This window comes from Abrus precatorius, unplaced genomic scaffold, assembly GCF_003935025.1.
Source record: "Abrus precatorius isolate BTA unplaced genomic scaffold, Abrus_2018 Scaffold2, whole genome shotgun sequence".
NCBI lineage: Eukaryota > Viridiplantae > Streptophyta > Magnoliopsida > Fabales > Fabaceae > Abrus > Abrus precatorius.
Genome location: NW_020874362.1, coordinates 17,517,588 through 17,534,431, shown reverse-complemented (window position 1 = coordinate 17,534,431; position 16,844 = coordinate 17,517,588). Strand labels below are relative to the sequence as shown.

General features: G+C 33.5%; 1 pseudogene; it reads right to left on the bottom strand.

The window, feature by feature from the left end:
* Positions 1-5,914: 5,914 nt before the first annotated feature.
* On the bottom strand, positions 5,915-14,016 carry LOC113859543 (annotated as a pseudogene).
* Between the last annotated feature and the right edge of the window lie 2,828 nt (positions 14,017-16,844).

The following is a 16,844-nucleotide window of genomic DNA, read 5'->3' as shown; positions in this document are numbered from 1 at the left end:
GAAATTTGTGTGGTCTTTATTAAAGGTAATGATTATAATATACTGTGTAAATTATCATAAATAGAAAAAAGAAATTTAACAAAATATAGGAAAAGGAAGAATCAAGCTGATAGAAAAGGAGAAGAATGTAGTCACTGAAAATTATGTCATACAACATAAGAGGGTTGGGGGTGTTTGAAGATACAAGTTATTACAAGGGTTGTTGATGTAGAAAAAGTTAAATTCATATGTTTTCAAGAAACAAAACTATAATGTTTTGACAATAAAATTGGTGATTGCATATGAGGCTAAAAAGACTACGAGTGGGTGGAAAAGACGACAAATGGAAAAGCAAGTGAGTTATTATGCTCTTGGAAAAAGGGGAGTTTTCTCCTTATTAGAAAGCTTCTATGGAAGGAGATTTATTAGTGTAAAGAGTATGGGATAATTACTCTATTTCATGCTTCATAGTTAATATTTACTCTGCATGTGACCTTTAAAGTAACATATATTTACGACAAGAATTAAAATTCAACAAAGAAGCAAAAGGTTAGGGTCTATGGTGCTTTAGAGATTTTCATGCTTTCATATAAAAGAATGAAATAAAAGACATTTCAATTCATCATAATATGAATGTAGAGGTTGAAAGTGTTGCATTTAACCAATTCATTAATGATCTAGACTTGGTTAGCCTCCCCTTAGTAGGAAGGCATTACAATTGAATTAGGTTAAATACAGAAGCTAAGAGTAGACTTGATAGATTCTTGGTAAACAAGGATTGACTGAATTTCTAGAGCAATTTCTCTTAATGTGTGAATAATTGAATTTATTTGAACCACTTTTGAATTTTGAGTTTTGGTTAGGCCTTCATTCAATTATGTTTGCATAACGCATATTCTAACAATGTTTAGTATTTAGGTTATAACTTGAGCTTTAGACCTTATTTTAATGTGATTATTGCTTTGTAAGTAAGCTAAGAGATGACCCTACAACTCTCATGAAGAAATCAAAGGCTAAATTGGGCCTAAACTAGAACTGACAGGAGGCAAATGCAGACTCTGATCAGCGTGTAGTATTTGGGTCATATCTCGATCCACAAATATCTGATTAGACAATTTCAAGTGGAATTTAAAAGATAACATCTAAGGGATTTATTTCACCTTTGGACCATGAAGCAAAATAGGCACAAATCTTAGAAAAAATCAAGGAGCAAGTTACGTCTTCATTTTAGAAGATTGGATGGTTATTATTTAGGATATCTCTTTTCATAAATTATGGTATTTTTTCAAATTTCAAATTTGATGCAATATGATTTTTTTTTATTTTTATCAGGATTACTTAGGATTAGGATTAAGATTTTGATTTATTTTTTTGTTTTTAAAATTTTGAACTTATTAAAAAAGGAGAAGGAGAAAGGGGAAAAGATAGATTTAGTTTCCTTTTCTTTTTGTGTTTTCTTTCCTATTCTTTCAACTTTGTATTTTTGTGCTCTTTCACTTTTGGAAAAATAATTTTTGTTATCTAATTCAAAAGATCAAGGAAACAACCTTCTTGAGAATTAGTTTGTAATGTTTGTTCTCAATTCAGGTTTTCTACTATCTTCCCTTCTATTTAATTTCATGAATTGAATGTCTTTATTAATTTTATTTGAGAAGTGATTGATTCATCATTATTTGGTTGAAGTGTATGAGTCAGTTTAAAGAAATTAGAGTTAATTAAGTGGTATGAAAAATTAACATATTTTGATTGAATTTTGAAGGTTTGTAAATTTTAATTGATTGTATTAATCAAATGTATAAAGGTTTCATTTGAATTCATGTTTTAACTATAAAATTATAATATTATTAATTTTAGATTTAATGATTGAATGTTGTTCCTTTCCTTGAATTAGATGTTTAATTAATTAATTAATACATTTGTTTTATATTTTGTTCTATTCATTTTATTAAACAACCCTCGTACTAAACTCTAATTTGATAAATTGCTTTAGTGATATTTGAGAAATGACTTTGGTTGTTTGTCTCGTGTGACAGTAATTAAGTTTTTTTTTTTATTTTGACATGCGTATGGTTGCGAACCAAATTTGTACATGTCAAACCACTAACCAATCATATTAAAGAGTAATGTCGCAACCGGGCGATCGCAACGGTACGACGGATGACAAACTTGTTCCAAAATATCAGAGGAGTCGCCACCAAAGTTTATTTTTAAGAAAAAACCTTGGAAAAACTTAAATATAATACGATCTTTGAAACCAAAAAAATGAGTTCGGGAGTCATTTACGTGTAGGGAAGGTATTAGCACCCTACAACGTCCGTTTAAAAAACGGTTACCTAAAATTAATTGTACAAAATTATTCTAATTTTGAAAAATATTTATTTAACCCCTAAACATTAATTATTTTATTTTAGAAGAAGAAATATTATTTATTGAAATATTATTTGGGTTATTTAAAAAATATTTTGACTTGACGGGTACGGTTCCCGCTCCTACGTATCCCCGGATGCAATGGGGAACTCAAAGCCACGTAGTTCCATCTAAAAATTATGAAATTAGTTGATTATAATTAAGTTTAGTAAAAGAAAAATTTATTTTAGAATAAAAATCATTTTTTGTAAAAATTATAATGTTTAGGATACAAGATAATGCAGTTATACATGTACCCTACGAGAAAAAAATACAGAAAGTGAAGGAAGATCACACAACTATACTGCAAATCATTAAGAAATATTTTATTCGTAAATGGAGTATTTGAATTTTAATTTTGATTATGATTAATACTGAAAGAAATTTAAGATAGCGTAAGCTATACATAAACTTCTTATAATTTATTAGACTATCGAAGGCAATGTAAATTACACATCGATATTATAAAAATTTATAAAATGAATAAATTATAGTAATTTAATTTATCAAAATTTGAAACATGACTTAAGAAAATAAAAAAAAATGAATTGATTAAAGAAGATACTCATTTAATAAAAAAACATTAAAAATTTTATTTGATAGATTTATATTATATAAAACCTAAGGTAACGTTGGTACACATAGATTTTGACAATTTATAACGCATAAAGGTAGAGTCGCTACACATTAGCATTATAAATTATTTCTTAATAAAATAATTTAGATTTAAATTAGTTGATTGATTTGTAAATTAGTATTTAGAAGAGAAATACATCTTGCATTATTATTAAAGTGATTAACTAATTAATTAATGACAATATGTGATAAGTTAATATTGCATAAAGTCTTGGTAACGTAGGTACATATAAACTTTATCAATTTATAATACATGACGATAGAGAAGCTATACGTTAGTATTATAAATTGATACAATTATATTATTATTTATTAATTAATTATAAAAAAATAAGTAATTTAGTATTCACAATATAAAATAAAATAATCATAAATATAAAATTAAATCGCATTAATATGATACAAATATACAATAAATAAAATAAAAGATAACGATCCTAAAAAAGAAGATATAAATAATGAAATATAAAAAAGGAAATAATTTAAAAAAAATCAACTCAGATATGATATTGTAAAGTAAACGGTATCAAGAGATTTTAAATAAATAAAATAAAATAAAATAATTTAAACAAAGTTAACATAAAAAAAAATAAAATAATAAAAACTCATTCATTAAATAAATTAATAATTATCATAATAACAAATAATAATGATGATGAATAAATAAAAAAAAAAATAATAAATTATATGTTGAACTAAATAATGATAAAAATAAAATAAATAAAAAAATTCAGACAAAAAAAAATAATAAAAAAATAAAAAAAGGATAAAATGGTCTCAAATTTTAAATTTTCAGATTTGAGAGGGAAGGACTTTAGGGTTAGGAGTGTGCTTTTCTCCAAGAAAAACAAAAAAAAGGTTATGAAAGGGTGGAGGTGAGGTTAATGGAGGCTATGGTTTTGAGTGGTGAAGGTTATTGAGAGCAAAAGGAAGAGGAATGAGACAAGGTAGGGAAAGAGTTTTTTTTTATGGTGAGTTTTGTGTTTGTGGATGATGATAGATGGAGGAATGGGTGGAGAGGTGGTGAGACATGGATATTTGAAATGGTGGTTTAAAATATTTTTTTATCATTTGAGATTGATTTGATATAGGAAATGTTTATTCAAAATATAAATATGTATGAAGAAGAAAAATGTGTAAAATGTATGATGAAGCTTACTTGATGTTCTTGAAAATATTTGCTTGCCTCTTGTTCTTCCTCCTTTCCACTAACCTTTCTTTCTCTCTATTTTCTCTTTTTCTCTCCCCGTTTTAGAATGCCTCCTCTCAAAAATTTTTTAGCCTCCTCTCATGTCTCCCCCTGCCCCATGGTCCTCTTTTCCTTTTATTGTTAGGGTTTTCACAAAAGGCCCAAAATTCTGAATTTTTCCTTTTTTATGTATAAAGTAACATTGGTTTAAGAATTTAATTATTTGTCATATTCTATTTTCCTTTTAAAAATTAATTCTGAAAAATTTTCCTATTTTATTAAGACAAATTTTGTTTTTTTGTTTTTTTTGTTTTTTTGTTTTTTTTTGTTTTTTTGTTTTTTTTAAAACCTTTTGATTCCATTCTTCTTTTGTAATATTAAAATTCAGATTTTTTATTTTTTATTTTTTCATTTTTATTTTTATTTAAAAAAAATAAAAAATTTAAATCAAAATTTTAGTGTTCACAGTTGCCCCTCTTTACTCAGTTTTTATCAAAAAATATGTATGAACAAGTTTCATATTAAAGTGATAAAAATTGAGTAAAGAAGTGAACTAATTTTGGTTTAAAAATGATAAGATACATAAAAAAAAAGAGTCAACATCAGAAGCTATTAGAGAAACCATGATTTTTGATGGTTTGTGCTTAACAAATAATAACAAGAATTATGAGACAACATTATGCTTTGACTAAAAACTAAGATTGCCCGGCAGATAATGGACTTTAGCCAAAAATAAAAGTTGCACGTAAAGTAAATCAAGTTCTAAACTTTTGACAATAAAGTAAAAGGAACCAGTCAGGTTCTGGGGTTTTGACAAAGAAGTGAAATGTGCTAGTTAGATGCTGAGTTTTTTGAGAGAAATGTAAAATGTGTCATTTAGGTTCTGGACTTTGATAGAAAAGTGAAAGGTGTCAATCAAGTTCTGAGACTTTAATAGAAAAGTAAAATGTGCCAGACAGGTTCTGGGCTTTGACAGAAGAGTGAAATGTACCAGGCAGGTTCTAGGCTTTGACAGAAAAGTAAAATGTGCCAGTCAGGTTCTGGGTGTTGACAGAAAAGTGAAAAATGTGCCAGTCAGGTTCTGGGCTTTGACAGAAAATAAAATGTGCCAGTCAGGTTCTGGGCGTTGACAGAAAAGCGAAAAATGCCAGTCAGGTTCGGGCTTTGACAGAAAAGTAAAATGTGCCAGTCAGGTTCTGGGCTTTGAGAGAATGCGAAAGATGCTGTCAAGTTTTAGGCTTCGATAAAAAATAAAGGGACCAGGACAAGAAAGGTAAAAACAAAGACAGAAAAATAAAAGGTTGATCATGTTCTGGATTGCAAAAGAAAATAAAAGGATAGTCATCCTCTGAACTTTAATAGTAAGAGTAAGACAGAAAAATAAAGACATCAATCAACTTCTGAATTTTGATGAAAAGTAAAGAACTCAGTTAGATCATAGTCTTGGACTGCACATAAAGATTGTAAAGCAGATAATGAATTTAAATTAAACTTCACAAGGTGATAATAGATAAAAACAAATGCATGCTAATGTAATGATGCGATTGCATAAACTGGATGAATGTTAACACTTGGAATGAAATTTATTGAATGATGAGGTCCAACGCAATAATAAGACTTATTAAATCAAAACAAGCTTTGTCCTTTTTATTTTATTTTATTATTATTATTTTTTATTTATTTTTTTTATTTTTTTCGGGGATGATAATTCTTCCAACCTTATCGAAACATGCACATCAAGGTTCATGAATGAGTAACTTCTTTAGTCAGGATCAATTCTTTCATGAAATTTGAGCTAGGTAAGACATCAATCAAATTGGACTGCCATCTATTTTTGCATCGTCAAGAGGAGTCAACTTCTTCTGTCATGCTAAACTTATCAGGAGATTCATCGAACTTACTGTGTGAATTTTTAAGCTTCCAACTGTAATCATATTTTCTTATTACCCTTTTAACAATTTGCATGTTTCCTTTTAGTATATAATTATTGGAATGACAATAAAAATTCTATTGAAGAAGTTGAGTAAACAAAGTGGTGTATATAAGCTGAATGGAAGGTGACTAAAGACAAAGATAAATATTTTTGGAACATAGGAATGACTGTAATAAAGAAATGGTGAATTTACAAAGAAGACTTATGACATGAGTAACGAAAAAATACATCAAAGGATCGAAATGACTATGAAAATAGTGAAATATTATGCCGATTAAGTGACGTCTTCCAGATGAACAGTGCTAATCTCTCATGTAAATTGATCATCCATTAACAAAACTGCCAAAATGAAATTACCCCAGTAAGGTATTTTGAATCCATCTTTCGTTTGACTCAACTTTAACCTCTCAAAATTTGCCCCAGTTTAGTATTCCAGTCGATCATATTTCTCGATTTGAAGCCCTTTCTTGCGACTAAAGTTAGTGTCCCTCTGAACCGCCCTTTTAGGTTTTCAGTTCAGTGTAGTATTTATTTGACCTTAACTTTTGCCTGAGCCGCTCTTTCGAGTTTTCAGCTCACTAGGTCGCTCTAACTTTTGCCTAGGTCGCCCTTTCGGGTTTTCAACCTAGCGAGCTCTTTTTTTTTTTTTTAATTATTTTTTCCTCTTTTTTAATTATTATATATATATATATTTTTTAAGCATAGTATTTTTTTACAGCATCAGAATTGATGGGGTTTGGAAGATCTTGTCCATCCATGTTTGTGAGGATTAGAGCCCCTCCTGAGAAAGCCTTTTTCACCACATATGGTCCTTCATAATTCGGGGACCACTTGCCACGATAATCTTTATGCGTTGGCAAAATCTTTTTAAGTACCATATCTCCCTCAATGAATTCTCTCGGGCGAACCTTTTTATCGAAAGCCTTCTTCATCCTTCTCTGGTATAGTTGACCATGACATAACGCATTCAATCGTTTTCCTTCAATGAGATTCAATTGATCAAAACGAGATTGCACCCATTCTGCTTCTTCCAATTTGGTCTCCATTATTATCCTTAAAGAGGGAATTTCAACTTCAATAGGAAGTACTGCTTCCATTCCATATACCAAAGAGTATGGAGTTGCCCCAGTTGAAGTACGAACCAAAGTTCGGTATCCATGCAAGGCAAATGGCAGCATTTCATGCCAATCCCTGTATGTCACTACCATCTTTTGGATGATTTTTTTAATATTTTTATTGGCTGCTTCAACTGCTCCATTCATCTTTGTGTGATAGGGAGAGGAATTATGATGTCGAATCTTGAAGTTGTCACACAATTCTTTCATCATTTTGTTGTTCAAATTAGTGCCATTGTCTGTTATCAACCTGCTTGGGAGGCCATACCGATAGATCAAATCCTTTTTAATGAATCTCACCACCACATTTTGGGTCACACTAGCATACGAGGCAGCCTCAACCCATTTTGTGAAATAGTCAATAGCAACTAAAATGAAGCGGTGACCATTAGAGGCTTTAGGCTTAATGGGTCCAATTACATCAATTCCCCATATTGAAAAAGGCCAGGGCGATGATAAGACATTCAAATTTGTTGGAGGAACATTAATATTGTCAGCATATGTCTGACATTTATGACATGTCTTTACATAACGAAAGCAATCGGCCTCCATTGTCAACCAGTAATATCCCGCTTGTAGAATCTTCTTTGCCATAGCATGTCCATTAGCATGAGTCCCAAATGAGCCCTCATGAATCTCTTCCATGATCTTTTGTGCCTCTGAAGCATCTACACATCTAAGCAGAACCATATCATGATTCCTTTTGTAGAGCACATCTCTGTTTAGAAAGAAACTCATTGCTAACCTCCTTAACGTCTTTTTGTCATTTTCAGCAGCATTTAATGGATATTCTTGGTGTTTGAGGAAATTTTTAATGTCATTATACCAAGGTTTACCATCAGATTCTTCTTCAACCATTTGACAATAGGCAGGATGATCAAGCTGTTGCATCTTTATGAATGGCATATCTTCCTTTTGACTTACTACAAACATTGATGACAAAATGGCTAAAGCATCGGCTAATTGATTCTCTTCACGAGGAATATGCTGGAAAGTAATTTCGTCGAAATACCCCACCAATTCCTTGATATAGGTTTGATAAGGGATCAATTTGGCATCTCGGGTTTCCCATTCACCTTTTAGTTGGTGAATAACCAAAGCTGAGTCACCATATACCTCAAGAATTTTAATATTTGACTCTATAGCTGCTTGAATTCCCATAGCACATGCTTCATATTCAGCTACATTATTCGCACAATCAAATAATAATCTAGCCGTGACTGGGATATATTGCCTCTCTGGGGAAATCAGTATAGCACCAATCCCGTGTCCGAGTGCATTAGAAGCACCATCAAACATCATGACCCATTCATCTTTTACTGAAGGTTCTTTCTCGTTAAACAGCGCCATTATATTTTCATCAGGAAATTCATACTGTATTGACTGGTAATTATTCACCGGTTGATAAGCTAGAAAATCTGCGAGAGCACTGCCTTTGATTGCCTTTTGAGTAACATACAAAATATCATATTCTGACAATAGGACCTGCCAACGAGCAATCCTTCCAGTAAGGGCTGGTTTCTCAAAGATGTATTTGATTGGGTCCATTTTTGACACCAACCAAGTCGTGTGACTCAACATATATTGCCTCAATCTACGAGCTTCCCAAGCCAAGGCACAACAAGTTTGCTCTAACAAAGAGTATCTAGCTTCATAATCGGTGAATTTTTTGCTCAAGTAATAAATGGCGTGCTCTTTCCGACCCGATTCATCATGTTGACCTAAAACACATCCCATGGATCCTTCTAACACTGTCAAATACATAATGAGCGGCCTCCCTGACACTGGCGGCACTAGTATCGGGGGATTTTGTAAATACTGCTTTATCTTCTCAAAAGCTTCTTGACAATCTTCATTCCATTCCATCGGCTGATTTTTCTGTAAGCAACTTAAAAATTGGTTCACAAGTGGCAGTTAGTTGGCATATGAATCGAGCAATATAATTTAGTCTCCCCAAAAATCCGCGAACCTCCTTTTCAGTGCGAGGAGGCGACATTTCCATGATTGCTTTTGCCTTGTCAGGATCAACCTCTATTCCCTTTTGACTTACTATGAATCCCAACAATTTGCCTGATTTCACCCCAAAGGTACATTTGGCAGGGTTCAAGCGTAATTTGAATTTCCTCAACCGCTCAAACAACTTGTGTAAATTCATAACATGGTCTTCTTCGGTCCTTGATTTGGCAATCATATCATCCACATAGACTTCAACCTCCTTATGCATCATATCATGAAATAATGTCACCATCGCCCTTTGATATGTTGCCCCGGCATTTTTCAAACCGAAAGGCATGACCTTGTAGCAAAAGGTGCCCCAAGGTGTAATAAATGTGGTTTTCTCCATATCCTCTTCAGCCATTTTGATCTGATTATAACACGAGTAACCATCCATAAAAGAGAAAAATGAATGTTGAGCTGTATTATCTACTAGCATATCAATGTGAGGCAATGGAAAATCATCTTTAGGGCTGGCTCTATTTAGATCCCGATAGTCAACACACATCCGAACCTTTCCATCTTTCTTGGGAACTGGCACAATGTTAGCAACCCATTGAGGGTATTTGGCCACAGCAAGAAAACCTACATCAAATTGCTTCTTGACCTCCTCTCTAATCTTCAATGACATCTCAGGCTTCATTCTCCTTAATTTCTGCTTAACTGGGAAACACTCTGGTTTTAGTGGCAATTTATGCTCAACTATGTCAACATCTAGACTTGGCATATCTTGATAAGACCATGCAAAGACATCATTATAATCATGCACGAGTTTAATCAACTTGTCGTGCTCTTGTTTTTTCATGAGGGTGCCTATTTTGATTTCTCTCTTATCATCCTCAGTCCCTAAATTGATTGTCTCAGTGGGTTCATCATGAGGGTGGATCTCTTTCACTTCTTGATCAACCAATCTTAGAAATTCTGAGGGTAAATCAACATCACTATCATCTTCGACAGCTTGATTAATGGGACAATCAAAATTAGTGGATGAGATATTAGCACTGTTACTTTCAGACATGTCACTTTCGAATCGGCATTGTGCGAGAGTTGAGACAAAAAGAAAATAAACGACAAGATTCAACTGATAAAGAAAAAGACACGAAAGATTACTGAGAATTCAAATCGCATTTCATTTAAATATACTTAAAAGGAAACATGTGTCCTAATTTACAAAAAGAAATCATATATCAGCGTTTTCAAAAAGTAATGATATCCTAAAGCTTTGAAACCAAACAATAGGATTAACTTCAAGGATTACTTTGAATAGCTATTAAAAATCACAGGTAACTCAATGATCTCCCAATTGCCAACTTCTGTGTTTGGCGGGCAAGTACGGACTAGGTCCACAACCTCTTCTTCAGGTGTATCCACATCAGCAGCAGCAGCCACTGAGTCTTGAAACTCAAATCCAGCACTATAGAAGCTTTTCAGAAGATCACAAATGGGGACCCCTTCAGTCTTAGGCTCTCTACCTTCCAACCTGGCTAATCTTCTTTCTTTCTTTTCCTCCATGACTCTCCTCTTATCAGCTTTAGTGGGCATGTATCCCAACCCAAATCTATCCTTATTCTCATGGAGCTGTAACCAGTTTGTTGCTTTCGATATGACTTGCCCTAACATGTATTCATACTGACAACCTCCATCGAGCATGACTTTAGCAGTCATTATGGATGTATTAGACAATCGAGGTTTTAAGATTGGAGCTCCCTCTCCAACATAAGTAGCATTTGCAATCTCTAAAGCCTGAAAAGAGGTCTTAGAGCTTCTTCAGCAGCTTCAATATAAGGAGTGGACGAAGGCTTACTCACCAACACATCTTCTTCACCAGAGACAATCACCAACTTATTATCAATGATAAACTTCAGTTTCTGATGCAATGTGGATGGTACAACTCCTGCAGAATGAATCCAAGGCCTCCCCAAAAGACAGCTGTAAGCTGGCGCGATGTCCATTACTTGAAACAAAATCTGAAAAGTGCAAGGATCGATTTGGATTGGGATTTCAATTTCTCCAATGACCTCTCTTCTTGTTCCATCAAAAGCTCTTACTATCATGGCACTGGGTTTCATATGCGACCCATCATAAGGTAATTTTGACAATGTTGCTTTTGGCATCACATTCAGAGAAGACCCAATTGTCAATAAGTACTCTAGCAATAATGTTATCTCGACATTTCACAGAAATATGCAGTGCTTTATTGTGCCCCATTCCTTCGGCAGGTACTTCATCATCAGCGAAGGTGAGATAATTGTTTGAAACAATATTACCAACAATGCCTCCAAACTTGTCGGTAGTGATATCATGGCTGACATGAGCCTCATTCAACACTTTCAAAAGAGTCCTCCTATGTGGCTCAGAGTTCAACAACAGCGATAAAAGAGATATCCGTGCTGGAGTTCTGTTTAATTGTTCCACAACTTGATATTCACTTTGCCGAATAAATTTCAAAACTCACAAGCTTCTTCATTGACACGTTTTCTTTATTTCAGGCATTTTCTCTTGTCGGCGTCTTCAAACTGCCCACTTTGGCTTTCCCTTTTGAGGATCTCTCTATCTCTTTTGTTCGCTCCTTTCTCAGCTCTCAGGTGTGTAAATACGACCGCTACGGGTCATCCCACCAACACCAGCAATGTTTGAGACGGCGACAGTATCAGAATTGACACCTTGTGTTTGGTTTTCCTTAAAATTGCCAACGTAAACCCCTGCATCATACTTCCATGGTACTGCTTTGTTGTCCTTGTAAGTGAATGGAGCGGTACTTGTATAGTGATGGGTCTAGGTCCGTTGGTAGTTGGGGTATTCATACATTTGGTGTAATGAATGACCAAAGGTTTCGGGAAAGCTGAGGATTGCCCATCGACAGTCAAAACTTCATTTTTCTCTTTAGGGTGTCCAATTTGGACCAATGCTTGTCCATCAAGGTTTGTAGAACATGCTTGAATTCTTCACAATCTTCAATGGAGTGGTTGCATCAGGGTGCAAATCACATATATTTCCTTCATGTATAAAACCCTTGATCAAGTCAGTCTTGCACAGCTCAGCAAAAATAATCTTAAGAGGAGTGGTAACCTTTTCAACTTTCCTCTTTAAAACATATGTAGACTCTTCCTCGACGGCATTTACCGATGATCCTTCATGCCTGGGTAGGGGATTACTCCTAATGTTAGGATTATCCTCCTTGAAATTTAGCCATTTGGCATTAATTAAGTCTTGCACTTTGAACTTTAATGCCCTACAATTCTCTGTTGAATGACCAATGCCACCAGCATGATACTCGCACTTAGCGTTTGGGTCATACCCTCTTGGATAGGGCGGTTCTACAGGTTTCATTGGGCAGGGTACAACTAATGAACTTTGGAATAGGCGAGGTAGTAACTTAGTGTAGGACATGGGGATTGGGTCGAATTGAACTTGCTTCCTTTCCTGATTGTTTTGGGGTCTTATTTGGTTGGGATTTGGGTTTTGGTTCCAATGCTGGGGTGGTCTCATGGGTGGTGCTATGGGAAAAGTAGGCGGAGCAGGTTGGTAGGGTCGCGGCTGATAAGATTGGAGACTTGGATTCTGTGAACAACATTGACATATGGGTAAGACATTTGGGACAGGAAATGTGGGTTGAAATTGAAAAGGTGCAGGGTTAGGTCTGATGAAAGGAACTTCTCTTGGGTGAAAGGCTATAGCATTAGTCTCTCCCTCCTTCTTTCTTCCTGGACCATTTGTAAATTTCTTCAAATTGGAGGGTCCGCCTGAATTGTGAAATATCTTACCACTCCTCATTCCTCCTTCCACTCTTTCTCCGATAATCACAATATCAGAGAAGTTTGACGAAACACTTCCAATCATTCTATCATAGAAAGGTGATTGAACAGTATCAATAAACATAGCCACCATTTCTTTTTCAGACAAAGGGGCTCCACTTGAGCTGCAACTTCTCTCCATCTCTGGGCATATTCTTTAAAAGTCTCATCCTCCTTCTTTAACATATTCTGCAGTTGTAATCTATCAGAAGCCATATCAATGTTGTACTTATATTGCTTTAGGAAAGCATCAGCCAAGTCTTTCCAACTACGAATACGAGTACGCTCAAGATGCATATACCAACTCAAAGCTCCTCCAATTAAACTGTCTTGAAAAAAATGAATTAGCAGCTTATCATCATGGGCATGTGATGCCATCTTTCTATAGTACATGATCAGATGACTCTTTGGGCATGTTGTTCCTTTGTACTTATCAAAATCAGGCACTTTGAATTTTGGAGGAACTATCACATCTGGGACTAAACAAAGATCTGCAGCTTCCCCAATGCCATAGCTGCTCCCCTCAATAACTCTCAATCTTTCTTCCAATATTTGTAATTTTTCTCTGGATTGGAAGTGCTTCTCTGAGTAATTGGGCTGGGGTTCTTCTAAGGTCTTATGGGAATGGAATGGTGATATGGCTAGGTTTCCATTAAGGCTAGGATTAGTGATTTGTGGTTGGTGGTAGATCGGTTGGTTTGGGGTAGGTATAATGTGGGGTATATGAGCTTCTTGGGGATGGGTATTTTGAGGGTAAGCATATGATGGGATGGATGTTTGGGTTGGTTAGATTTGTGGATCTGAAGGTTGTGCAGGATTGGGTTGATTTAATGGCTGGCCAGTGTTTTGTGGGTTCTCAGCTATTGGTGGCGTATAACCTTGGGGAAGGCCATATGGGGGAAATTGGACATCTTGTTGATTAAAAGCTTGTTGTGGAGGCCTTTCTACATGTAAGGTCAAAGGCACCATTGTTTCATGAGGAGGAAAATTTTGGGACAGTCCTTGTGTAGGGGTAAAACCTGGTGGATAGGTAGGAGTGGGTTGTGCTGGAGGTGCTTGAATAGGGGTCCCCTCTGTGGTTCTTCTCTATAAAGACTTCAGTGCCTCTAGGATTTGTGCCATTTGTTCTTTCAACTGATTAACATCGTTCCTCAGTTCTTCATTGTGCTCCTCTAACTCATCCATGATCCTTGCTTGAGCGCGAGTTCTATAAGGATGCTTTAGAAAACGTTTCCCCGTTATATTTGTTTAATTTTTTGAAATAGTTTGTGAGTGATGCAATAAAAAAATGATGCAGTCAAAAAGAAGTTAACACAATGAAGAACATGTTTAAAGAGAAAATTGAAAACTTGAAGAATCATCACAGTTGTTGAACATCTTTAAGTTTTTCTTTTAAACAAGAATTAATGTGGGATCATCACCAAAATATAAAATTTTCTTAATTCAAGTGTATCATCTCATTGCTACTTGATCCCACATTAATTTTCATTTTTCTTAGATATTCAAAAACTTTGTGATCCTCAACCTATGAATAAAAAGAAAATGATGAGAAATTATTTCAAATTTTGTATTTGTTTCATTAACATAGGATCCTAGTAGTCATAAGGATTAATATTGATTCTAAACAGATAAATGTCCATATAAGAATCAACATTAATCCTAAATGAATCAAACTAGGATTTTTATTAATGAAACAAATATGTGATGACTATGATAATGCGAGAACAATATGAATCACCACCCTTTTTTTTTTTAGTTTTTTCTCTTGATAAATCTGAATTGATACTTATAAGGGTAATGCTTCACATGACAATGCAATTATGTAAGAAATTATGCAAATTGTCATCCTTAACCTTATTTCAAAACTGATTTTAAATTTATTACAAGTGTCACAAGGATGGCAATAAGCATGATATTCAAATAAATGATATGCAATGATAAATGAAATGATGATGATGTAAGAAAAAATTAATTAAGAGAATCATGTGAATTACTAGTCCTTATATTATTCCAAAAAAAAATCTTCTCCTTTTTTATTTAAAAACTTTAAGGCACTAATAATTCACATAATTTCTAAAAGAATAAATAAGGAAAGAATACCCCCTTTTGTGTCCTATTTCAAGTCACCTAAAGGGTCTAACTTAAAGATCTACAACTTTCTTTTACGTGTAAAAACTCACAAAAGGTGGCTTGTAATCCTAAAAGGTCACTAGAGCTAAGATCCAATCCTTGATGTTGACCACAACAGTAGGGAGTCTACTAGATGCGGGACATCAAGAAAAGGTCAAACTCTAGCTAGGGTTTTCACAATAGCCAAATAGGACGTGCATCCAAAATGACACCGCTACATAACCCCTCTAATCCTAAGCATACTCAGACCCGGGTATAGAGCCCGCTCAAAGTGTGTGATAAATGTGTAAGTGGTAGTGTGTGAGGGAGCATACAAACCTTATCAACTCAACAAAAATAAAAAGCTGCAAAAATTAAACAACACAAGAATATACAAATTGTCAATAGTCATCTACCCTAGGATTAATAACAATATCAATATGAGCATACAATGAGATTACGCAATTCATACACGAAATACATGCACGAATAAAAGAAACACTACAATTGACTCAAATAAATAAAAAGGAAAGGGATTAAACAAATAGAAACAAAATAAGACAAATTTGCACGATCAATTATCAAAGGCTTGACTCTCTAAAAGATTTCCCCAGTGGAGTCGCCATCTGTCGCAACCGGGCGATCGCAACGGTACGACGGATGACAAACTTGTTCCTAAATATCAGAGGAGTCGCCACCAAAGTTTATTTTTAAGAAAAAACATTGGAAAAACTTAAATATAATACGATCTTTGAAATCAAAAAAATGAGTTCGGGAGGCATTTACGTGTAGGGAAGGTATTAGCACCCTACAACGTCCGTTTAAAAAACGGTTACCTAAAATTAATTGTACAAAATTATTCTAATTTTGAAAAATATTTATTTAACCCCTAAACATTAATTATTTTATTTTAGAAGAAGAAATGTTATTTATTAAAATATTATTCGGGTTATTTTAAAAAATATTTTGACTTGACGGGTACGGTTCCCGCTCCTATGTATCCCCGGATGCAATGGGAAACTCAAAGCCACGTAGTTCTATCTAAAAATTATGAAATTAGTTGATTATAATTAAGTTTAGTAAAAGAAAAATTTATTTTAGAATTAAAATCATTTTTCATAAAAATTATAATGTTTAGGATACAAGATAATGCAGTTATACATGTACCCTACGAGAAAACAATACAGAAAGTGAAGGAAGATCACACAACTATACTGCAAATCATTAAGAAATATTTTATTCATAAATGGAGTATTTGAATTTTAATTTTGATTATGATTAATATTGAAAGAAATTTAAGATAGCGTAAGCTATACATAAACTTCTTATAATTTATTAGACTATCGAAGGCAATGTAAATTACACATCGATATTATAAAAATTTATAAAATGAATAAATTATAGTAATTTAATTTATCAAAATTTGAAACATGACTTAAGAAAATAAAAAAAAATTATTTGAATTGATTAAAGAAGATACTCATTTAATAAAAAATATTAAAAATTTTATTTGATAGATTTATATTATATAAAACCTAAGGTAACGTTGGTACACATAGATTTTGACAATTTATAACGCATAAAGGTAGAGTCGCTACACATTAGCATTATAAATTATTTCTTAATAAAATAATTTAGATTTAAATTAGTTGATTGATTTGTAAATTAGTATTTAGAAGAGAAATACA